At 38.8% G+C, this 27057-nt stretch overlaps 1 long non-coding RNA gene across 2 annotated transcripts; it reads left to right on the top strand.

The window, feature by feature from the left end:
• The first annotated feature begins 243 nt into the window (after positions 1–243).
• Positions 244–26448, top strand: LOC116281875 (uncharacterized). 2 transcript variants are annotated; one of them, XR_012075594.1, is made up of 6 exons: positions 244–326; positions 582–672; positions 18284–18415; positions 20006–20227; positions 21189–21265; positions 22129–26448. It is a non-coding gene; the product is annotated as an uncharacterized lncRNA (long non-coding RNA). The 2 variants fall into 2 exon arrangements; XR_012075593.1 differs by having other exon boundaries at positions 20002–20227.
• Positions 26449–27057: the final 609 nt, after the last annotated feature.

The raw sequence follows: 27057 nt of genomic DNA, 5'->3' as shown, positions 1-27057 counted from the left end.
ACTAATTTTTGTTTCTTTAACTTCTGTTTCTAAACCCCAAGACAGCAGTTTTTCCTGAAGAGTACTTTTTTCCTTTTAGAATTAAATCTTTCATCTTTGTCCTGACTTGTATATCAGTAAATGTTTAGCAGTGTGTTAACTGTTATCTTTTGTGTACTGAAGCACGAGATTGTTTAGAATAATTAAATCATGGGCTGTCTCCTGCACCCGTCTCACTGCTGGTTCTCTTTTCATCTAGGTGATAAAAGCCAGACATGCATTAATCTACATCAAATTGTCTCATGATAACTTGAAAAATTATGAGAGAATGTTATCTAATCATGAAAGTAAGTTAAATTCTTCCTTTTCTATAAATAAGAGGGTTTCTTTTTTTTTCTATTTACAAAGCAGACAGAACATCAGTGAGTAGGGCCATTTTTCTATTCCATTATGGAACACATGATATATTTATTGTTTCTAAGATTTGTTTCTTAAGGCCGGTTTGTCAAAAGGACAGCCTGACCTATGTCTTCTCTGCATGGCAAGCTGAATGCCAAACAAATGTCTCCTTCATTCCAAAGACATTATTCTGTTCTATTCAGGTAGAAGATGATGCTTAACTTAGCAGCAGGAAATTGCTTAACTGGAGTACCTTCTGATGGCAAACTTATTTCACAGACCTTTGTAGAGAAGGTAAGTTTTGATGACAGTGCTAGTTAAAGCAATAGTTCCAACCTGATTTCCAATGATTATTGTCCAAATGGGAACACTCTAATGCTGGGATTTCCTTATAAAACTTGTAACCCTAGAAAAGTCACATTAAAAAAAAAAAGCCAGCACAACTTAAGGATATATACAAAAGCCAGCATTGTAAATTCCATATTGCTCTGGACTTGGGAAAATAAGCAGATGGAATATATTGGAAGGGCTGAGGGCACAGATGTCTTCTTGGCTTGGGTTCAGAGTGAAAGAAGCCCATTTTATAGCTGAATCTGGGATAGGAAAGATCCAGAAACAGAGGGCTGAAAAACCAAATACACAAGGTTTAATGAACTGTTTTTCAAGACAACCATTACAATATTTAAGCAACAAGTCATTGTTTGGGGGCTGATTTCTAACTGATTTAAATATTTGTTTTGAGTGGGAAGAGCTTTTTGATGGTGGTTGAGTTATGCTAGGTGCCCTTAGATCTTCCATTTACAGTAGCATTGCTACCGTTCCGGAGAAGGAGAGCGCTTACCCTGTTGAAGCCCTAAGCCCTTTGTTCATTACAAACATTGTCTCTACCGTGTTTAATAAACTGGGCATGAATGTTTACTGTGTCAAACTTTCTTTTAAATGTGAAAAAATAAAATCAGCTTTTATGTTGGATTTAGGGACCATGCTGCTAAAGGAGAAGCCATAAAAATAATTCACTTCTATTGTTCAGTTTTTGTGATCAAATTTATGCATATCTGTTGAAAGAAAATAGACAAGAAGAAAAAAATTAAATCACCAGAAATCCTCTTGTTAGAAAACAGAGTTAAAATTTTGTAGTAAAGCTTTCCAGTCATATATGTATCCTTTTTTGTATTCCTGTTGTTTTCTTCCAGCAGTGTTATAGGTTGTTCCTTGTCAATAAATATAGATATAGATCACCAACTTGAATAGATATCTATATTTTATCTAATCTGTAGTTTATCTAACCTATCTACCATTTGTAGACGCCATGATTGCCTTTATCTATCTATTTGTCTGTCTCTCTATCTATCTATCTATCCCCTACCTTTTCAATAACATAGCAATGCCTATCTACATACTTCTCTGTGTGCTTGTCCGATTATTTCCCTGGGTTGAATTCCCAGAAGCAGAATTGCTGGATCAACGAGTCTGCACAAGTTTAACTTTTGATAGGTATTGCCAAATTGCCTGCCAAAATTTCAAACCCATTATACTCCCTTCAACAGGATATGAGACTGTCTTTTCTCCATATGCTCACTAGCACCAAGTAATATCAATCCAATTAATCTCTGCCAAGCTGAAAGGCTAACGCAGCCACAGCATTAACATTTTTTTGTTCTTATTTGTGTATTTAAGATTATTATTCTTTCTACATCTTGTTACATGTTAATTAGCACAGAACATTATGAATGTCCAGACTATGAGCTTCTATTCATTGTGTTTGCACTTTCATTGTATTTTGAAGAGATTATATGATATAGCCTAGAAGTTAGCAGGTCTGGCATTTAGTCCCTAATAGGGTTAGTTAACACTTCTCCCTAAAGACATCTGTAAAATGGGAGCAATTATAATCCATGCACAGCCATGAGGACTACTTTCTTCTATTGGGAAGAGGAGGTTTTGTGTTTGTTTACTTGGGGTTTGGATTTTTTGTTTGCTTTTTAAATTGCTGTTCACTGTCATGGTAGGCAGCCTATAAAAGGCCCCCAACTTCCTAGTCTCCACATCCTGTATAATCTCCCTTTGAGCATGAGCTGGATCTAGTGACTCATTTCCAACTAATAGAATGCAGCAGAACTGACGGGGTACCACTTCTAAGACTGGATTACTCAAGACTCTGGCTTCCATCTCACTCCACATCTCTCACCCTTTCTCACCATCTACTGCTCTCTCTTGGAGCCTTAGCTGAGTAGCTCTATGGAGAGGTCCATGGAGCAAGAAACTTATGTCTCTGGCCAACAACCAGCAAGGACCTGGGGCCTGCCACCTGCCATGTGAGCAAGCTTGGAAGCAGACCCTGCCCCAGGCCAGCCTAGAGATGACAGCGGCCACAGCTGTGACACTGACTGCAGACTGTGAGAGACTCCAAGTCAGAGGCACCCAAACAGGTTGTGCCTGAACTCATGATCCTCGGAAACTGAAAAAATAATTGTTTGTTGTTTTAAGCCACTAAGTTGTAGAATAATTTGTTATGCAGAAAGAAATAACTAATACGACTCCTGAATTACCCTCTTAGCGTCGTTACTAAGTGTCCTGTGCTCTGCCTCCTGCTCCTGGCTCGGCCATGCACCACCCCTTCGTCTGGTCACCACTGGGGACTCAGAATTCTTAGTCTCAGTGTACTTGGTCTGTTTTAGTAGAGGATCAGGGAAAGCCACAATCCTGTATAAACCACATCTTTTATTTTCTGTATTCTAATGCTTTGATATCTGGGGCCTTGCTGACCCCGGAGGGACTGCCCATCTGAGTTAGTGGATTTCTAGAGGTAGTAAGCAGCTGTCTTGGAAGTGTGCTTTTCAGATGCAAACTAACCTATCCACAGTCCACACCCCCAGCCACCTCTTTTATTGGGCTCTTATACTCTGAGCTACTAACTTCCTGTCCTGATTACTCCAGGGCTAGATACCAGACAGTAAGAACAACCCCTGCACCCCAGAGCCCACTGAAATTATTCACACTAGCCAATCCTAAACCTGCTTGCCCTGTCTTGTCCATTTCTTCCCATAGAAACCACAAGAAAGGCTCTTATCCACAGCGTCCCCCTCTTCCTCTGCCTCCTGACTGACCCTGGTGCTTCCCCCCTGACCCTGGTGCTTCCCCATGTGTCCCCCACTCCAGGGTGTGCCCCCTCTTCTCGGAATCTGTGAATGCAACTAATTGTCTTTTCAGTGGCAATTGTTTTATGATCTGCTGGCCTTACCATACCTGAATAATAACAAAACTTATGTTAAAACAACTCCCCTTATTCCTGCTTGCCTCCTTGCTTATACTACCTCCTCTCAATACTTTTAAATGAAAGGCTATGACTAGCACATCACCAAAACCAAATTCTATTTCTCAGAGACCCATATTAGCTAAAAACACAATAGGAAAGAGAAACACTTTTGTAAGGGCACTTGATCTGTGCAGATTGCCTTGACAATGAATACGCAAATCAGCATCAGTTCTCCTTTGTGACAATTTTCAGATTCTGCATTAGGCTCACCAATATTTAAGCAATTGGTCTCATTAGAGAACAGCCTACCCCCATGTAACTCAGCTTACTCTGAGTTGCACAAAGACAGATCAAAAGCTCTTAAAGTACTGCTTTTAAAATTAAATTATTTGTTGGTCACACCCTTCTTACCTCTTGTTCCTGCAAGTAAATAGGAGAGAAAGAGGTTAGGTTTCTAAGTATTTTAGTCAAAGGGCTAGCTCAGATGATCTTTCAAGGTCCTTTCTAGCCCTTAAATTTGCTTGTCTTGTTTGTGGATTTGTGTGGAGCATGGCAGAATGAAGATCATGGACACTACTGCTTATTCATTATAACCTGATGTGGTTCGTGTTTTAGTTTCCTTTCTTTTTGAAGAAATAGCATTCTAGCTTGCATGACCCGTAATCCTGTCTCAAATCCTTATTTTCGAGTGAGGTGGGGAATGCCCTTAGGCATACTTCACATAGACTGTCTTCTGGATTTCCCATAGGCTTGTGGGATGTGATCTTTTGTCTCTAAAGGGAATGTACTTTGACATTGTTCTAGAAGAGAAAAAGGGAAAGGCTGTGCTTTCCTGAGGTACAATCAAATTTTGTCAAAATTTGCATTCAATGAGCCTATTTGTCAACATTGCTTTGTAGCTAAAGTTGCTTTTATCCACTCTTATTCATCTGAGGTTAAACTAAATAGTGTGTAAGTTACTAAATCATCAAAACATGGGAAAGGAAAGAGAAATATTTCTTATTCTTTGATCTGCATCTCAGCTGTGAGGTGCAGTGAATCTTGTGCTTCAAGACTGTCAATCATTTCTGATTCTAGAACTACTATAATAAAAATTAAGATTCTGATAGGCTATATTCAGATTCTATTTTTTTTGAGATTCTTTTCTTTGTTTAATAAACTGCCTCTTAAATAATGCTCTTACTCTGTTGAGGAGAGAAATGTGTGTGGAATTGACAAGCAAACACACAAAAATGGAATGGTAGCTGGGTTCCTGTAACCAAGAGAAATTTGCGAGACATTTAATTGTGGAGGGAGTCACAGTATTCAGAGATTGACCTTGAAGTTTTAAAAAAAGTGAATTGATGCACTGCAACAAGCACAAAGCCAGCTTTGGTGCTAAATGTAAATTGTTAAAAATGATACGGAATAACATCTGCCTTGTAGTATGCCTTAATCAGCACTGTGAAAAATGAAAGTTTAACGATCTACTATAGTGGCTTCTAAGTGAAGGATAAACAAAGGATGAAAGAGTTTCTTGCATGGTTTGTAACTGATGCCATGAAAAATGTCAAGAACCATCTGCCTCAAAGTTATCCAAACTGTCATCAAGTATTCTAATCCAGTCAAACGAGATGCAACTAGAACAACCTATGTAACTTGCTGAAGGCTTATCAAAAGAGTTGTAAATAAAGAAGGAAAAAACCCATCAACTGTGTAGCCGCAGATTGCAGCCAGCTTGCCGGTGGCTTTGAAATTCAATCCCATTTCTCTAGTCTGACAAACTGTACTAAATAGCAAAATGGATTTTTATTGCTCTCAGCCATTTTCACTTTAGTTGCTATCGGGAGATGAATACACAGTTTCCTAATAGAATCAGAATCATGATTTATCTTTTAAAATGCACAGACTGATTTAGACCTTACCACTCAGTCCATGGGTATGTACAGAGCACGTGCAGAGAAGCCAAGCATTACATTTCTGTAGGTAAGAGATCACTTACCCATGCTTCAGTAGATTTCCATGGCCTAAGATCCACACTTTTTAGAAAAATCGGAGCTTGTCTTATACTAGCTATTTACTAAATCAAATTTTCATCATCCACTCATTAAATGAGTACAGAGTTCAGAATCATACCAATGGGGTTTAAACCCCAGCTCTCCCACTTACTGGCTGAGAGACCTTAAGCAAGTTGCTTAACTTCCCTGAACTTATTGTCATCATCTGGAAGACCAAGATAATTCCAATTACCTAGATAGACACGAGTTAATGCTTATGAAATTCCTGAAACATTGAAGCCAATTATGGCAGAGACAGGTAATGCTCACTGAATATCCATCTCCCTGTGTCTCCCTTGGTTTCCTAGTCTCCTTTGCAATGGGGGTGGAGCCATGTCACTAGTTCTGGCCAATGGCCTGTTGATAGAAGGGTTACTTGTCATTTCTGAGCCAAGATATTTAACTGCCTGTCCCCCTCCTCCATCTTTCTCACTCCCTGCCAAGGCAACCTTGGAATTGATGTGTTCCAGACAGAACAGTTACAAGATACAGAAGGGCCACTGGTCCCACATTGGACTTCCCATGAGAAATATATCTTTGCTGGGTTTTTGCTGACAGTCGTCATTAATTTGTTACTGCACTTGGCAGAGCTAGGCCTAATACATAAATCAATAAGTGTTCATATTTGTAATTATATATATGTCTACTTTGCTACCAATAGATCCACAATAAATATGTTTTTAAATGGCATGTAACCTTCTGACTATTCCATTCTTTTCTTCAGTGCTTCTAACTGAATGGGAGAGAAGAAAGATTATGATACAAATAACTGTAGAACAAGGCAGAATGTTGTTAAAGCCACAAAGATAGTTTCACAGAAGAACCTCTGGAAGAAACTTCATGGAGGTGCAGTGCCTTTAGCTAGCCTTAGAGGACAGGGGATACTGAGACAGGCAGGTCTAGGAGTGTGCAGGGCATTCCGTGTTTCACCTCCTCAAGATGGAGAACGATGCATAAGTCTTTAGCAAAAAAGAAAAAAATAGGAATGACTACTAGACATATGAAGAGAATATTCACTCCCACTAGTAAGCAGAATAATCAAATCAAACTGCATCAACATTGAAACAAGAAGCAGGTATTATTTTTTCATCCACTAGTTTGGCCAAAATAAGATGACTGATAACCAATGCAGGTCAGAGTGGGGAGATGGTACTCTTGTTAGCCTCTAGTGGAAGGGTAACTTGCTCAGTTCCTGAGGTTTTTGGCAGTAAAGATCAAGAGCCTTAAAAACACACTTATCTTTTGCCCAGTGATTTCACAAAGATGATTGTACAAATATATTCGTCAGGAAAAAAAGGTTAGATAGTAAAATCAAACAAAACAACCAACAACAATGGGAAGCAATGTCCATCAGTAAGGGATGGATAAAAAATTATGGCATATATGAGAACATTATATTAATTTAAAAAGACACCTATATAAACCTATTGATACAGAAAGATCCATACTGTATAGTTGAATAAAAGGATGACTTAGATCATTATGGACTATATGATCCTATTTATGTCTATATTTGTGAAGTTATATATTGTCTAAGTTATATTTTTAGAGTTCAGAGTTGTAATTATATGTCTACTATATTTTTATACATACTTTATTTCATATATGTTTCGACTTTAGTTAGATTTATTTATTTATTTATTGAAGTATTGTCGCTTTACAATGTTGTGTCAGTTTCTGGTGGACAGCATAATGTTTCTGTTGTACGTATACATACATATATTCTTTTTCATTATAGGTTACTATAAGATATTGAATATAGTTCCCTGTGCTGTACAGTATAAACTTGTTGTTTATCTATTTTATATATATTAGTTAGTATCTGCAAATCCCAGACTCCCAATTTATCCCTCCCTACCCCATTTCCCCCTGGTAGCCATAAGTTTATTTTCTATGTCTGTGAGTCTTTCTATTTTGTACATAAGTTTATTTGTGTCACTTTTTTTTTATTCCACATATAGATTTAAATAATACATGCATATCCTTTCAAAATTTTTATATATCAAAATTTTAACAGTCTATACTTGGTGGTTTTAGGTGTCAGGATTATCAATGAAATTTATTTTTACCCTTATTTTCTGAATTATTTTTCACGTGTATATGTTCCTTTTATAATTAAAAAAAAAAAGGTATTTCAAAAATAAAAAAAAAGGGAGGGAGAAACTGTTTGGAAATGGCCTTCATGTTTGGATGTGGATAAGGGACTCGACTCTTCTGATGGCCTCATCCTCTGTGTAATGGATATGATTTCTTACAACCTGATTGTGTCTATTCTTTGTGTAAAGAGATGAGCTACATGTGAAACAGGCCATTTCCTACTTATGTAAATCATTTTGCATTGAAAAATATTGCTTATCCACATGTTTTTATCATTTTATTATCTGCCATTTCTCTAAAAAGCAACTGTACCTTTTAATTTTATAATAATTCTGAAGTGGTTTGACAGATCACAAAAGAGAAAAAGATGGATTGATACTTTAAGAGCTAGGAAGCTGGAAATCTCTTACCTTGTACCGTCAGGGCAGAGAATTCTTAGTTTTGTTATATTTAAAACAGCAGCTACTCTGTATCGAGTGCTTTCTATTTGCCAGGTCTGTGCTAAGCCCGTTTTTGTGCAATAACTTATTTCATCCTCACCACAAGCCTGTGAGGTCAGTTCAGTTATTATTTCAGCTTTATAGTTGAGGAGACTGAGCTTGTTACTTATTGATTAAGTAATTTATCAGGGTTCCACAGCTAAAAAGTAGAAATCATTATTTTGCCTGATAATTGAGAGACAATCAGGTTCCAGATGGTGGAATCTTGATGAATGAAAAGGGACCAGGTTAGGAAATAGATGCCACAGATCATATTGCTGCTAATTCTTGGCAACTTTTCCCCCTTGGGTTGAAGTATATATATATATATGAAGTATATATGCTCTCCTTCACATGAGAGTAAGGGAATAAAAACTATATCTCTATATACATATCTAGATCTATGCCAATAAAGACAGTGAGGAGAGGACACAGATGAGAGATGTCAAGGAATTTTTGAAAAATTGAAAACAGAATACAGAGTAGTAATTAATTTAGCAGAGTGGAGACAGCTGTAACCTAACTTCTTGTGGTGTAAGGAGATAATGCAGGAATATTTGCTCTGGAGATTCATGCAAAAGGCTCAAAGACTAAAAGCATCCCAAAGAGTACCTGTTTATTTATCTGCCTAGTTATTTTTCTCAGAATATTTTAATCCATTTTGTAGAATTCTTACTTTTCAATGCATTGCTTTATGATTGTTTCCTTTTTCTTGCTTTTTCAATTTTTTCAAATTAAAAAGTTTTGAGGTTTCTAAATTATACAAGTATCTTATTCATATTGCAAGAATTCCAAAAAACATAGAAATGTAGAGAGTGATAAAAAGAAAGTCTTTCACATCTCCATATGATTCTCTAGCTGTGCTACCCAATATGGTATCCACTAGCTCCATGTTGATATTTAAATTTAAATGGATTAAAATAAACTAAAATGAAAAATCCAGTTCCACAGTTGCACTAGCCACATTTCAAGTGTTCGACAGTCACAGGTGGCTAGTGGCTACTGTATTGAACAGAGCAGAAATAGGTTATTTCTGTTATCATAGAAAGTATGTTGGACACTATTGCTTTAGAGGTAGTCACTATTAACAGCTTATTGTGTAATTGTTCAAAAATTTTTCAGTTGCGCATGGAAATAATAATGTGTCCTACTCCACCTACTCATGGTTTTACACAAATAGTCCAGCTGCTTTTCAGGAAAAGCAACAATGTCTTGTTCCATCTCTCCATATCCCCAGCTCAGCTTCCCAGAAGCACCTACTTACCATTTTTTAAATCAAATTGTAGTTTGTGCATTATAACAAACTAAATAATGTAGACAGAAGCACAAGCAGAGCACCCCTGACCATCTCCAGTCTTATAGAGACAAAATCCATTTAATGTTTCTGGTTTTTGCTCTTTTGGTGACTGCTTCCGCAACTCCATTTGTTGATTTATCACTCAGTCAGTGTCTATTAACTCCTCAATATGGAAGATGAGGATTAGCTCGCCCTTATCGACCTCTCCCCTTTATGTTCCCCTCCTAGTGTTTGAAATTTATATCATTGCATTCTGTTAGTTGCCTCTTTTAACTCCAAATAACATTGGTTAACCTCCATTTCTTATTTCATTAACTTTCCCTGAACTTGCAAAATTGTGGTATCAGCTCCTCAGCCCTCCCTTCTATCTCTTCCATTTCCAAGTCCAGCTCTCTGCTGCCCCTCCCTATCCACACACTGTATATTCTGACTGCCTACCAGTGCTGTGTGCTCTCTGCTTACTCCATAGGTTAGCTTTAACAGTCTGAAGCCAAATTAGCAACATTCATTTGAAACAAAATATGTGGCTTGAACTAAAAAGGCTCTCAGCTTTCCTCAATCTACTTTGCTAGACTTGATGTTAGATATCTGATAGAAACTCATCTCGCAGTGAGGGAGTTTATCTGTGTGCGTGTGTTTGTGTGTGTGTGCTCACGTGTGCACGTGCAGTCGTGTCTGCGTGGGCAAGTGCTTCTCTTTCTCTACTCGTGTCAGGTGGGAGGTACATGTTTAGGGGCTTTGGAGGTCCCTTGGAGACAAGCTACAGCAGAGTGATTCTGATCCCTTTGATTGTATACAGGCTTCACATCCTGGATCTTTGTTCAGACATTGTCTCTCTGGCATGGCCTGGGGGCTGTGGATACAGCTGAGCTTTCTGATCTTCCAGAGTCTAAAAGATTTCCTTGACTGAGATAGAAGCCAATGGTCGAAAAGGCAGAGAGAGCAAAATTTCAATCCCAGAGATCTATGCAAATACACGGAGACATCTATATTACATAGGCCATGAAAGTTGACACAAGTTGTTCATAATTTCAATGACAATATTGGATTGCCTTTAATATGCACTAGTTGAAAGGGGGAACTAACCAAAAGCTAATATTGGTGCTGGCTTTCAGGCTGCTGGGAGGCCCCCAAGAATCTCATTGGCAGTCTCTTTTGAAGATCGGTTCCCTATGTCCATTAAACCAAGATTAAATTAGTTTGTGGGAGCTGCTTTTAGCATTTGCACTATTACATTATGCATGATTCCTGACTGCACATTGCATGAACAAACTACACAAAGCTCCATTAGTGATTTTTTAGGGGTGTGCTTAACTTGGAAATGGATTGATTTTGTGTAGGTTAATGTATAGCAGTGGTGCTTCCACGTCCTTAGAAATACCCTGTTATATTTGATATCAATAGGGAAGCACTCTTTGGGGATTATGGCTCATTTTAAAAGGATAAATTATGTAGATTGCATGATTAGAGAGCAGTAAATCCTATCACAGTATATTGTAATATCAGGAAAAAGAGTACTCCCCTCCTCCACGCCTCGGAGAGATCAGGCGAGCTCGTTCAGTGTGTTTCCCACCACTTCCCCATGTGGGTAAAATGATGCTCCCAGGATCATTCAGCAGTCAGGGCAGAGCCAAAAATTGAACTTGTATCTTTTCGATTCTGGTTGTGAGAATTAGAAGACTGGATTTTTAGGGACCTTAGGACCTCCTTCCCACTAGAGGGCTGCATCCATTTTTCTGTTCTTTCTAGAGCCAAGTGCGGTGCTTAGGATACTGAAGGTGTTGGTATATACTTGCTGAATTGAGCTAAATATAATGCAGCTTCCTCATTTTATAGAGGAGGTAACTGGCACATAGCTAAATATTTAGTTAAAAAAATGCTTTTACTAGTGTGCACCATAGGCCAGCCACAAAGATCAATCAGCCGTAGCCGCTCCCCTCCAGGAGCTGAGAGTCCTATGGGGGAGCAGGTGGTGCACAGGCAGTGCCTAGGAGGGGAGCAGAATGCAGCGGGTGTGCTGGGCACACAGAGCCAAGTCCTCCAGCTGCTTCGGGGCGATGATATCTACAGCTAGTCAGGCAAATGATGTGGCAGAAGGCATCCAGGTAGAAGAAGAGGCGTGAGTACAGGGACAAAGAGAGAAAACAGCATGGAGTGGGCAAGGGTGGATAAGCCAGGGTGGGAGATGGGGAGAGATCCAGAGAGGCAGGTAAGACGGATCAGTTAGGAACCTCTCTGCCAGGTGGAAAAGCTTGGGGACGTCTGATGTTCAATGGCAGAAGCAGGACTCAAATTCACTTCTCTTGATTCAAACTGCACCATCTGCCAGTACCACTCTACGTTGTTTCCTCTTACTTCAATCCTGGAGTCTCTTTCGCTGGGAGAACTCATGCTGCAGACCCTGCTTTTTATTAGTATTTTTTAATTAGAAAAGTAATGCATTCTAATTTTTTTGTTATGGGCGAGGTAATTTGGTTGGTTGGTTGGTTGGTTTGTTTATTTGCTTATGGTGGTACTGGGGATTGAACCCATGACCTCATGCATACTAGGCATGCGCTCTACCACCTAGCTATACACTTCCCCCCTTCTAATTATTTTAAGGACCAAAGGATATAAAGAGAAAAATAAAATCTCCCCTCTTTGTCTGCTTTCTTATGCATCCTTCCAGACATATTCCATGTGTGTAAGAAGTGTGGTATATAACAAACAACATCAGGCAACTCACACTGTTTAGGAACTTGCTTTGGTTCATTTGACAGTAAATCTCACACAACTTTCCATTACTGTATAGCCCTGTCTCAATTTTAAAAAAATTGCTGCATAGTATTTCATGGCTATAATTTATTTAACCAGTACAGCATTTGACTATTTGAGTCTTTCTCATTTACCTATATATAAATATACACACACACGTACACAAACATATTTATACCCATACATTCACACACATATACACACAGGTGTATATTGGATATATGTATTATACACCTACTATTTGTATATATATTCATATATACATATAGTATATTATAAATACGGTAGAAAAAGTATAAAACATGGATTAGCTACACTCAGAAGTTAGGAGAATGATTCCCTCAAAAGAAGGATTGGGGGAAACATTAGCTATTTCATGCTTATCTGTAATATTTTATTTCTTTAAAAAAGATATATAGCAAATAAGGTAGATATATTGATAGTTATTACCCTTATCCTTTGTGACTTTCTATTATCTTTCAGATCTACAGTTTTATCTTAAAAATGCACACACATACAAAGAAAATTGACATTTTCATTCTATAATGTGCACCATTTTATTTCCTGTAGGGATACATTGAAGAGATCACAAGAGAAGCCCCTCTGAGATTCATCTCAAAATCAACCCCAGTAGTAAAGGAGAACTCATAGGTTTCTAGTTTCATTTAAATCATGAGACCATTTGGAAGCAAGAGTCAGGGGGAAGACAGGCAGATAATGTTCCCCTCTTTCCGTCATCCTGTGCTTCTTCCGTGGAGTCCCTCTGGAAAAGTCCAGTGTGCCCAGCACATTTACTCGCTGAGGGGTCTGCTGTTTTACACTGTGGCTCGCTGAGACGAGGTGGCCAGTCCAGCAGGCCATCTCCTCCATTGCTTTGCATCCTTTCCTTTTTCCTCACCTTCACCACTGCAAGCTTGCGGCTCCCAGGTGCAACACCAGCACTTCAATCCTTGCCTTGCCTCTGCTTTCCAGAGAACTCAGCACATGCCCAGCACCCACATGTTGGTTATGTTGTAGAGTTCATGTGGGGCCTGGGAAACGTTGGTCTGAAGTGTTTCCAGAACAGGGCAACGGGGTTTAGTCAAACACAGATGAAACTGAAGCCAGGTGTCCTAGATTCAAGCCTTGGGTCTCGTTCTTACTGTGTGACCTTTAGTCTCTCTCATTGGTCTAATGGAAATGCTATTACCTGCCTTCCTTATCTTGAAATGCCATCATCAGGGTCAGACAAGATAAGGTTTGAGAAAGCAGTGTGTGAGCCATAAAATTGATGATTGATAAAAGTTGATAGCCTATATATGGATAATAATCACAATCAAACATGAGTTTGTTTCAATGAATTCCATTGCCTTTTCAGTCAATACAAGATCAGTGTAAAAATCTATAAAACTGTGAAAAATTCAAGTAGTTTACTGCATTAGTTGCCTATGGCTGCCACATGAACTAAGTTGGCTTAAAACAATAGAAACTTATTCTCAAGCAGTTCTGTAGAATAGACGTCTGGAGTCAAGGTGCCAGCAGGGCCGTGTTCCTTCCAAAGGCTAGAATCCTTTCTTGCCTCTTCCAGCATTGGGTAGGTATTTCTTTGGCAGCATAACTCCAATCCTCCATTTTTACCTGCTGTCTTCTCGCCATGTGTCTCTGTATCTCCAAATCATTTTCTCCTTATAAGGAAACTTGTCATTGGATTTAGGGTCCATCCTAATCCCATACAATCTCATTTTAACGTGATTACATATGCAAAGATCTTGTTTCTAAATAAAGCCACATTCACAAGTACCTGGGGTTAGGATCTGAACATATCTTTTTTGAGGGGGTATAATTCAACCTACAATAGTTGTGAAAGTAAAGACATGTATGTGTATGTATATGTATGTATACCTACATACAATATCACGGGTCTATGAAGCTAACAACATGAAGAGAAGTACAATTCCTATTAATGAGCAAAATAATCTAGCTCTTAGAAATCTTTCTCCAGGATCCATGTACAAGTTGCCATTTCTTTAATTCCAAATACCCCACCCCAAATATATCATAAATTAGCTCTACAGCAGTCATTTAATTCTGTGCCATGAAGCCATCCTCTAAAGAGGTCCCTTCAGCATTTCAATAACAGAATCACCTTGGCTAAGGGAAAAGAAGGAAAAATGGAGAAAAGAACGCGAATTTATTGAACATTGATCATTACTTAAGGTTACGATAATTCCTCATCTAATCAGTGTAACCACCCTGTAAAGGAAATGCCATGTTTTTTGCTGTTGTTGTTGTTGTGTAGATGATCAAACTGAAGCTCAACAGACCAGTGTCATGTCTAAAGACTCAGTAAAAGGGGATCTAGAAGACTGAGACTCTGGCTGTTCTGAATCAAGATCTCAGGATGACTTTTTTTGTTCCCAGTTTCATTCTAGAGAAAATGCTGTGTGTAATAACAGTCTTATCTCTTTAGCAACTAAACAATATTAAAGATACAATCTGAAAAGTGAAGGAAGTGCCCCCAATCTCTGTATACTTTAGTGTCCCAGTTTTATGGTTTAGGAATCTCTCACTTAGGACTCTGCTCCTACATACTGAGTCTAAATGGCCCAGTTACTGGAGGTGCTACCTCCCACCTCAGTGCTTTGTTGTTCGTTTATTCATCCATTCAGTGAATATTATTGGATATCTGCTGTATTCTAGGTGTGGAGTTCTATTAGTGACTAGAACAAGCCCTTACAATACTTATAGCTTTATGGCAGTTAAAGCATTGACCCTATAGGTCAAACTAATGTTTCACTTTTGGCACCAAGGATGAGAATGATTTGGGTCAAATCAACCTAAAACTCAAGAAAAAGGAGAAAAAAGGAGAAAAAAGCAACATGCACATACCTGATGTGAATCAGTTCCCACGGGCCATTGAATGCTCCTTGGCCCCCAACCCAGTAAATTATATTAAGATAGAAGTGGGGTGCGGGAGAAAGAGAAAAGCTAAGGGATGGAGAAACTGCCCCCAAAATAGGAGAGATAAAAGACTATTCATGCAGGTAACTCAGAGTTGAAAATATTCGTTTTTTCATACCATAGGGGATGGTAGAAAGGAGAATATTGCTTCTAAATGCACAAATACTGGCCTGCTTTAAAAATTCAAATCAGAGTACAGGTTCACAGAGCTTCCAGAATCCTGCATAAAATCAAAGATACACGAGGCAGGAAAAGCTGCAGTCCAATTAGACGGTGTAGAAGCCAGCTAGCATGAGTGGGGGTGGGGAGGTGAGGCGGGTCACCTTCCAAAGCACCAGGGAGGACATCTGGGGACAGGTAAGAAGAAGGGGAGTCTGAGGCACATCAAATTAGTTTTTTTTTTTTCCTATAGATTCCTATAGTCAAGTCTTTGAGACTTTTTTTTTCCCCTTTGTCTTCTGAAACTCATGGAAATTTTCAGTGTAATACATTTGTCATCAAGGCAGATAAAGCACATTTGCAGTCAGCCAAGAATAATGTAGCAATGGCCCAGTTGTGTCTGGGTCTCAATTTTGAGTCCTAGCTCTGTGCAGTACTCAAAGCCAGACAAGGTCAGAATAAGTTCCCATCACCAGGCTTTACCAAGAAGTCATGAGTCTGGAAGAAAGCAAATCATACACATTTACTGCATCATTGTATGTAGCAGTAAAAACTGGAAGCAGCCCAAATTTAATACAGGTGAATAGATGCATATACTGTGGTATATTCGAATAACGTAGCCCTATACAGGAGTCTGGGCAAAATAATTAGATCTATGTAGTAATATGGCTAGATCTCAGAGACTTGTTTTAGAAATACTTTCAACAATTCACCCTGAATATATTTATTTATATATGTACATATTTATTTGTACATTATGTATATGTTCAACCATACTAATGTATTTTGTTTCTTTTTTTGGAAGGGAAGATCCATTTGCAGTTTATTATTTTTTTGTTTTCATATTCTTTTTCATTAAAGGTTATTACAAGATATTGAATGTAGTTTCCTATGCTATACAGAAGAAATTTCTTTTTTTAAATGTTTTTATATGTGGTGGTTAAAATTTGCTAATCTCAAACTCCCAAATTTATCTCTTCCCACCCTCTTTCTGAGTCTGTTTCTGTTTTGTAAATGAGTTCATTAATGTCCCCTTTTTTCTTTTTTTTAGATTCCACATGTAACTGATATCATATGATATTTTTCTTTCTCTTTCTGGTTTACTTCACTTTGTTTCTGAAGTATATACTAAAATGGCAATGAAAAAGAATGAGATAAAAAATAAAAATGATAATAGCCCTCAGAATTTGACAATTTGACAAGTTTAGTGACTCCTGCTTTAGTAGGGTATTTTTTCTTTAAAAGCCAAAACACACACATAGCCTACCTGAAGTTTTCACAATTTTACAAATGTTTACACTGATCTCCTATTGACTGAAAAGGCAACAGAATTCACTGGACCAAACTCATGTTTGATAGTGATAATTATCTATTTGTAGGCTATCAACTTTTATTAATTGTCAACCTCATGGCTCACACATTGCTTTCTCAAACCTTATCTCGTCTGACCCTGATGATGGCATTTCAAGATAAGGAAGGCAGGTAATAGCATTTCCATTAGACCAATGAGAGAGACTAAAGGTCACACAGTAAGAACGAGACCCAAGGCTTGAATCTAGGACACCTGGCTTCAGTTTCATCTGTGTTTGACTAAACCCCGTTGCCCTGTTCTGGAAACACTTCAGACCAACGTTTCCCAGGCCCCACATGAACTCTACAACATAACCAACATGTGGGTGCTGGGCATGTGCTGAGTTCTCTGGAAAGCAGAGGCAAGGCAAGGATTGAAGTGCTGGTGTTGCACCTGGGAGCCGCAAGCTTGCAGTGGTGAAGGTGAGGAAAAAGGAAAGGATGCAAAGCAATGGAGGAGATGGCCTGCTGGACTGGCCACCTCGTCTCAGCGAGCCACAGTGTAAAACAGCAGGCCCCTCAGCGAGTAAATGTGCTGGGCACACTGGACTTTTCCAGAGGGACTCCACGGAAGAAGCACAGGATGACGGAAAGAGGGGAACATTATCTTCCTGTCTTCCCCCAGACTCTTGCTTCCCCTTGGTTAGTATTCATCCCGTGATGAGATGACTGCCCTTCCACTCATTTCCAGGTGACCTCATTTGGCCCTTTGTGGCAGTAAATACATATTCCAGTGTGATGAGAGAAATGTGCACTGGTCATGTATGCTCAGCTTTATGATAAATTTTTATTAATGAATTTTTCTCCTCTCTGGCCACTAAAATGGTCTTGCAGAAAAAAAAAAATCCAACCACAGTTCTCTCAGAGTCTCCTGCTCCCAAGGGAAAAGGCAGAAGGACAGGATGCTGTGAGGATGCTCTGCTAAAGTAGATAAAACTCAAGAGGGGTTCATATATTCAATTCTTGTGTGCTCTCTGCTAAGCATCTTGCATACATTCTCTCATTCAGTCGTCATTAGTATGGAATAAGCACCTGCATTTTGTAGACGAGCTACTGAGTCTCCAAAAAGATGAATAATTTGAGAAAATCAACTGAAAGGAATATGTTGTCAAGCTCAACATTTGTGCCCAAATTATCTGCACAGAATTCATAAGCATTGTTAAACTACTTGATCTTTATCATAATTTCATCGACTCTAAGGCACCACTGATTGAAGTCAATCCATTCTTTTATGTGTGACTAAGACATTAAAGCAAACCAGTGCCAATTAAATGGGTGCATAGCTGTATCACTCTGAACCTTCACTTTTAACCTATTGAAAGTTTACTTTTAAACTCATTTAGACATGCTGATATTATGCATAGAAAAGAAAATATAGTTGAGATACATTTGTGAGGCTATTTCTAAAACGTCATCATTTTTGAGGTCTTGAAGATGTTTTGAGTAACATTTCATCTGGGTTGTCAATGCACATTCTATACCACACAGAGACTAGGTAATGAATATTTTGCTTAAGAGAATGTACTCTCGTCTCCAGGTTTTTCTTGCAAGCCATTGACACCCATTCTACACAATTTGATGCCCATGAACAGACAGTGGCAACTACATTATGAGTGCTACCTGGCCAGTAACGATTATGATATGCACCCAATTTCAGACATGCAAAAAGGTGAGAAATACACATTTTAGAATCTATGAAGTATGGAAATTTGATCCCTGCTCATAATCTAAATGTTCTTTTCCATTTAGAATAAAATGTTTTTCTCCCATGACCTAGGGGATTTCTGTTGGCTGTATAGACTTATTGGGGGAAAAACGTAGAAAATCTTTCTGTTGCTGGGTTTCAGTAATCCCAGCATCAACATTAATGAATTGGATTACTTTATAGGTAAACCCAACCCCTTCCATTCTTTGCCAGCTTTGATATTTAACTGTGTTTGAGAAAGTTTTCCACTAAAACTCCTTTGCTTTTAACTTATGTGAAGTCTTAAGTACAATTCATCATCTTATCTAATCTGATATCCGAGGATAGCTTTGTCAAGGCACAGCCAAGTATTGGCAATCCCTCAGAAACCTCAGAAGAATGAATAAAAGAAAAATGATTTAAAGCTGGAAGATTTAAGTAGAAGTTTGAAATCTTTTGAAAAACTGAACAACAGACCCCTTCCCAAATCTGTTAATGCTGGCTTTGGAATATGAATAGAAAAGCAGACTCTGAGAGCAGAGACGGATCTTGGGATATCATCTTGTCTATTGCAAGAGGAATATCTAGCATCCTGGCCAGATAATACTACACCTCTGGTCCCAGATTTCCTCAAAGAACAAATTCCCTCACCTGCAGTAACTGTTCAGTGCCTCACTTCCCTGAAAAAATGCTCCAGATTTTTCTTGATATCATTTATTCTTGCCCTTCAAACATAGATGACCCTGTCCCTTATATAGCAAAGGGGATGCACAGTATAAAAGTTCAAAGTACGGTTCCAAACCCAGATTTGAATCTCAGCTCTGAAATTTATTAGCTGTGTGACCCTGGGCTAATTTTGTAGCCTCTCTGCATCTTGTTTTCTTATCTATAAAGTGGAGCATACTATTGTGTCTATTTAATGGTATAGTTATGAGTGACTGTTTAAGCCCTAACACATAGTAAATACCTGGAACCTGGTAGGTGTTTTGTAAGTGCCTTTTAAATAAAACAAAAGTAAGAATTGTTTCCATTAATTCAAGTTCTTTTAAATAAGATGCACTGAATTGGGGTCCTTCATTATGTCATATGTCCACTGCTTCCTTTAATTTCAAAGGAGAAACAATGAACCAGCATAGCCACCTGGACTGTTTTTTCCACTGGGATATTTACCTCTGGAGATATACCTACATGTTTTTTTATCATATGGAGATATGAATGTCCTGGGTTGATATGCAGCCTGCTCTGTGTGTAAATGAAGTATGCATATTTTGCTTTCTTATTGATTAACTTTATAAGTTTGTGCTTCTTGCTACGTCAGGAGAGATGGAACTTACAAGGTCTTCTGGCCAAGGCAACTTGGACATTGCAATTTAGAGAAAGTTTGCCTGGCACCAAAGTCAGAGCTCTTAACTGCGAGATTTAAGGCTCTTCACTCCAGGGCTCTCCTGTAAGTGTGCCTCAGCCCTACCCCAGGTGTTGTTTCCCTTTATTCTGTTACCTTCTGGACAAGCTGTTTTTGGATTTCAGTTTCTAATAGAAGGAATCTGAATGTCAGTAAACTTTTCTTTCAGTCAGGCTGCTTCTTAGGCCACCAGCCAGCCCCACTCCAATCCACAGCCACCCTCACGTAACAGCAAGGTGCTGCCCTTGGGGTTAGGGTGTGAACAGAGGCCACGGCTACATTGATTGGAGCATAAAAGGCAGAGTCTCCTCTAGTAGCAAACAGATGGACATGTATGATACAGACATCCTAGACCAACTTTGTCCATTCATGGAAGCAAAATTCAGCAAGCCCTGGTAAGTACATCTTTTTGTTCTAGAAGTTTCCTATTTCAAACTCAGAATTTCCAATGTAGGTTTGTTAGTAGAATATAATCTCCATAGAGCAGGGACACACCACCAAGTCAGCCTTGTATGGGTCTGTATCCCTAATGCCTTCCAAGTTGTCCAGCCATGAGGGGCCCTCATTCAACATTCAATGAGAGGATTTGTCATTTCCTTTGAAGTGACTTCACGTTTTTAATTAAGATATTGGTCAGCCAACTGGAGTGGTCAGAGCAATTGTACTGAATTATTTTAAGGAAAGTTTCAGTTTTGCTAGATGAGTCTAGAGACCCGCTGTATAACATACTAGCTTTGGTTAACATGGCGTCATGCACCTCAGAATTTATTAAGAGGACAGATCTCACATTAAGTGTTCTTGCCACAAAACAATGACAACAACAAGAACCAAAGGGACACAAGGAAACTCTGGGAGGTGTTTGGATTAGTCTTATTGTCTTGATTGTGGTGATGGTATCATGAATGTGTGCATAAGTTCAAATTCATCAGATTGGACACATTTATTGTGTCCAATCTGTATATCAACTGTACCTCAGTCAATATGAAAAAAAATGAATGGAAGGAAGGAGAGGTGAAGGGATGAAAAAGGAGAAGAGGAAGGAAAAGAGCCTCAGTTTCTCAGTAGTTGAGTTAAGAGTGACTCTTGTTCACATTGTTAGCTGTGCTTCAGGACCACCCTTACTTCTCAAGAAGTCCAATGCCTTGTCCTAGCAACTGCCAAATAAATCAGAGCCAGTTGGAGAACTTACTGGACTGTAAGTGAAAATGAGTATCTGGAATGTTCTTGGGTATTTTTTATCTCTTTTAGAAATTATAATAGTAATAATTGCCTATTACATTTTTTTTAATCAAAAAGTAAGAAATGCAACAAAATGAAAGTCTTCTTTCCTCTTCTTGCCCTTGCACTCTCATCTAGGTCCTCCAAAGTAGCCTCATTGACAGTTTGATGTCTCTACTTCCAGGACACTCTTCTATGATGTAACACAAATATAGGTAGGGGTGTGTGTGTGTGTATGCACATTATATACATTTATAGAGAAACTGACATGTAAGTTAGTTATGGATCTTAGGACACAAACTCAAAAGATTCTTTGTTTTCAATAAATCAACATATTTTGATTCTGAATTTCTATGCTTTCAAGCTGGCAGGAAATTCAGCCTCAAATCAAGATTCCTGAGCTCCCAAGGGTTGCACCAAGACCCTAGGATCTTATGAGACATTTTCATGAAGGCTCCTTGGGTCTTCTCTCCATATTGTTTACTGCTGAGATGTCCCTGGTCTCTGTTAACATGGTCCTTTCCAGATATGCTTGGCTAAACCTCTACTAGTGGCCAGGATTTTGAATGGGCAAAGAAAAACAGTATTGTTTATCATATAAAAAGGCATTCTACCTAGACGTGTTTATATTGTTTCAGAAATGAGGCTATCATGGCACATACCTATGTAAAAAAATTATTATAGTTAAGCCCACAAAACTATCCTCACTTTAACTATGAAGCTAAATTGATTTTTCTGCCCTTTCTCCTGATGGTGAATTAACAGATTTCATTAAGCGTAAGGAGAAAGCTACATACGCCCCCTGTCTGGTTCAGACTGTGTGCACCAAGTTCTCTGCTACTACATCCTTTGTAGTGATGTTCAGAGCCAAGCCTCACAATAATATGCAACATGAAGTAAATCATTACTTGAATTACTTGTACGGCACTGCCTGCCTTGTAGAACTACCCCTGGTTTCTTCTCATTACATTTTTCTCCTTTCCTCATTACTTCGTGGGTGTATTGATTAGTTTTTTTTATTTCTGTTTTCTTTCCCTTCTGTTTGTTCTCCTCTTTGTCCTCATTTTCCTAACTGCAGCAGAAGCTCAGCCTACTCCACTGCGAGGGATGAAGCCCCTTAATGAAACAATTGGAGATAAGGGCCTGGGCTCCTCACACGCTGTCAATAACTATCTTTGAAGTTTAAAGGAGAAGCATGAACCTTGTGATCTTGGAGGAGCCGGTTCGCTTAGCAATTTGAGCTGATTGGTTCGAACAGTATATCCGAGGCACCGAGGGAGGGGGAGTCTTGACCCATTTCACATTATATACCCAACTTGAGTTTTAAGCAACTTCTGAGGCTTCAGCTAAGTCAAGAAACTTCTAGAGCTCCAGGACTCACAAAGTACATAGTCCAGGAACATTCATCATGTTATCTTATCTGATAGTGACGTTTCCCCTTCTGTTCGCCAAAATAGAAAAGTCAATGCATTTGGGTGATGTGCCCTTGGCATTACAGTCTAAGGCATCTCAGAGAAGTTCTCCTGGCCAAGTTGACATGTGCTGTTGGAGTGTGAGAAGTCAGTTTTGTCTTTCAGCTTCCCAAATTTCTATCAACTGGAAGTGCAGCTGCTATCTGAAATCTGAATTCTCAATGTCCATGGAGATAATGTGTCAACTTCTAAAATTTATATTAGAGTAGCTAATAAAGCTGGCTATCATTTAAATTCTGTGCTTAAAGGATAAGGAGAAAAATGCATGAAATTGGAAACCTTCATCTTTTTAGCATACTGACTCAATGCCTATTTATTGTTATCCATGCTAATATTTTCCATTATCATGAGATAACTGGTTATGGAATTCTGAAACATTTGTGGTTCTTGTGCCCCTAAATTGTATATATGACTTAGTAAATCCCCAAATTTATTTTGATTTTCCACAGCTCCGTCAATGCCTAAACCTTTCTACCTGTGTCATATGAGACTCAGTGATCATCCACAAAATCTCCTGTATCATATTATTTGAACATTCTCCTCAGCATTGTGCTCTGAGACCTGGCTACCCTTTAAGGACATTGCTTCCCATAATGTTGGACGAGAGCCTGGAGATAGACCATTTCCTTCTTTTTCCTTATTGCTCTTTCTAGATCATTTCCCTCTCCTCTTCCCTAAACACCAGTTCCTTTGAGATGCATGCTATCAGACTGTTTACTCCTACCCCTTTTTGATACAGTCATCTATTCACATCTGAGCCACTCCACATCCCATGCATGAACAATTTAAACAGCTTAATAGTTCTCTCCCATAGTCACAACTTTATCATTCTTGGTGGAGCCAACCTCTGCAAGGATGATCCATCCAACCTGTCGGTATCTTACGCTCTTACCTTCCTCCCTTCCAAAGGTCTTCTCCATGCTTCCTCTTTTAGTCATCCTTTTCCATGATGTCACCCTGAACCTCTAAGCTCATTCCCATTCCAAGACTTTTGCATTTATCTGGGACATTTTCTCCAGACCTTTCATAGCTTGTCCCCTCAGTTATGCAGGTCTCTGTTAAAACAAAACTTCCTTAGAGAGACTTTTTGGACTACCCTGTCTAAAATAACCATCCTACCCTAACCCTCACCCCTCCCTATCTTCTAACTCTTTGTTTTTCTTCATATCTCTTATTACCATCTTGACTGTATAAAAGTATTTCCTATCTCCCTCTAGAATATATGCTCATGAGGATAGGATTTTGTCTGATTGTTCCTTGTACTTAAATCCTGTCAACTCATATTAGGCCCTAAATAGGATTTGAGAATTAAATAATGAAGATGTTATGTATGTTTATAGTTATGTACTAATTTAGTATGAATACTTTCAGGCCATTTAGTGAATTATTGCACTATTTCAATACTCAAATGATAACCCTGATATACTAAGAGCATTCCTGGGAATCATTTCCATCAGAATTTTTATATTTCCCCACTTGAAATTTTTCTCATTGCTTTTTAATTAATCCAGTCACATTCATAGCCTATTCTGAATTGCTGTGTAGATTTCTCATGGGAGCAATTTGGAAACAGGCAGGCCAGCTCTTAATAATATTTCTAGCATAAGTTTGGATAATTCTTTTTATTCTGGATGAGAAAAATTGCATTAGATGGCAAGGGTGAGAGAACATGGGTCATTCTTGTGAATGAGATTTATTGCTTGCTTAATTTTCAAGGAAATACCCTTAACTCCTTCTTAAGCTATGGGTCACAGTTTTCCTGTGTTCATGTAGTAGCTTTATTCATGGGCCTGATATTTGCCCCTTCTGAGGCATTCTGAGATCCTGAATCAGAAAAAGATGTATACAAAGATGATCCATTGACCTGCTGGCTATGAGGCCTCCTGCGGGGCCATTTCTCCAGAGGTGGGGATTTTTAATTTTTTCCTAAGGCATTCACTAATTCTTTTCTGATTTTTCTTCTGATCAGTGGCCTAAATTTGTAAGACATCTAGCAGTATCCAAAGACACAGACCAATGTTGAAGAAAAGACTTTCCCCTTGTGCAAACCTAACTAAACTTTATATAGACTTTGACCTCATTAGCTCTTTCTCTAAGCAATCTGTAGCACACTACTGTTAAAAAACAAAATTCAACTGAGTAAATTTAAAGATCTAATTGGCTTTATTCAATGATTCATGAATTGGGTAGTATCGCATCTAACAAATAGAAAGGAGCTCTGGGGAGCTGTACAAGATGAAAAGCTTTTATAGGCGGAAGGGGGTGGGGAAGTGATGTTTCTAGCAAAGAGTGAATTATTTCAGGCAAGGTCACCTTTTGATGGGGGACAGAAAGGGTCTGTCAGGCAGATTACCTAACTAGTGCCTACTAGGTAATTCCTGATTGACCGGTTAAAGGTCACATTCCTGGGAAAGGCTGAAACTACAGTTAAGTTAGGTATTAAGTCTTAGTTTGCTGATGTGGTGCTTAGCACAAGTGACTCCATTTGGGGCCTGTTATTTCTCTTTTAATACTAGCAAGGTTAAGAAGCATAGATAAAGGTCTTTCCTAAGGTACTGCCTTTAAAATTTTAATTTTATATTTGGAGATTTATGATTCTGATTCTGATTGCCAACATCTAGGGGGATTCTCCTCATCACTAAGCAATTCTCCAACACCAGCTGGGTGTCCTAAAGTTCAACTCGATTCTGATGCTGTCTACCTGGATGTTGCATAAGATCCCACATGTTAAGGGTTTGATTCTACAAGACTGCCCCCTTCCCCCATTTCAGATGCCAATAGGAGCCCAAGTCTAGGTTGTCACCTGAGCTTCTGATCCACTAGCTGTTGATTGGAGATTTGAATCACCCCTTCCTTGGATTTGAGTAATTTGCTAGAGTGGCTCACGGAACTGAGAAAAACATTTTACATACTAGATTACTGGTTTATTATAAAGGGCTATGACTCAGGAACAGCCAGATGGAAGAGATGCACAGGGCAAGATATGGGGAGAGGGTGTGGAGCTTCCATGTCCTTTTCAGGTGCACCATGCTCCCTAAATCACCCTGTATTCACCAACCTGGAAGCTCTATGAACCCTGTCCCTTTGGGTTTTTATAGAGGCTTCATTGCATAGGCATGATTGATTAAATCATATGCCTATGGTGATTGAACACCATCTCCAGCTCCTCTCCCCTCCCCAGAGGTACATTGAGGGCAGGGTTTAGGGCTGAAAGTTCCAACCCTCTAATCACATGGTTGGCTCCACTGGCAACCAGCTCCCTTTCTTAGGTGACCTAGGGGCTTTCCGAAAGTTACTTGTTAACATAACAAAAGATGTCTTTATAGATTTCATATTTAGGAAATTCCAGGGGTTTTAGGAGCTCTGTGCCAGGAATAGGTCAAAGATCTATATATATTTCTTACTATAAATTTCAACATCACATGGAGAAAACCACAGGGCCTTTGAACCTGAGGAAGAAGTTCCCTCTCTGTACTTTGTCACAGTCCATATTCAATAAGTGCTAAATAATTGAATAATAATGAGAAAAAATTGGGGGTTACAAAAAGATATACTCTTTTTACTGGGAAAGAATACTCTCATGTTTGGGGAGTATCTTTTTTGGTAGAAGTTTTAAAGATCAGACTGGGAACCTCTCTGCCTTAAACATTAATTACAGGCCTGGTCAGGAAGATAAGATATTAATAGCAGAAACTCACATATGTGTGTGATGGGGAAACACATGCATATTAGCACCTCTTTTCTCTTTTCCCTCATTATGGTGCTGAAAAGGAGAGAGAATGACTTACTGAAACAGAGAAAAGTGACCAGAAAGGATAAAAAGCCAAGTTGGATATGTTTTTGGTAGAAACTGGTTGGTATCAAGAGTATTGAACATGAGAAATATGAGAAAAGAAGCTTTAAAAAAATAAAGGAATTGCTATGTATCTGTGATTTCCTTCATTTCTCAGTCTCCAAAGAGTGATTAATGACATAAATTATCTTCAATCATTTTTGCCAGTATTGTTATTTTACAGAATGCACGTTTAGGTCTCAGGGCTCAGTTGTATGTGGTTTGCACAAGGTGACCCACCACTGGTGTAATGAAGGACGGTCTTTCAGGATGTCTCTGGATATTCAAGCAATTAGAGAGCTGACTTCTTATCAGGGGGATCAGAGAAGGCTTCCTAGATGGGATAGTATTTTATCCAGGCCTTGAAAGATGAGTGAGCTGTGGCTCCATAAAGGCAAGAGTCAGAGCATCCAGATGGAGGCAATGATTAAACTGAGAAAGCACAGATCAGGGGGAAGTGAGGAGCTCAGTGTGGTTAGACTCTTATCTGGAATATGTTGTTCACACTTGACCATTCCCAATCCTATACGTGAACCTGGACTACTCTTAGCCTTTGGGTTTCAGTAGACCTCCCTCCCTCCAATAAGCTTTCCCTGATTTCTCTCTCCATAGTATTATGTGAGACTCCTGGATGTGAATTTGGTGGTACCCAGGGCTTCTGTTATCAGAGCACTCATCACACACTGATGTAAGCTCCTATTGG

The sequence above is a fragment of the Vicugna pacos genome, chromosome 9 (assembly GCF_048564905.1).
Source record: "Vicugna pacos chromosome 9, VicPac4, whole genome shotgun sequence".
Lineage (NCBI taxonomy): Eukaryota > Metazoa > Chordata > Mammalia > Artiodactyla > Camelidae > Vicugna > Vicugna pacos.
Note: the sequence above shows the minus strand (reverse complement) of the source record. Positions and strands in the feature narration are given on the sequence as shown.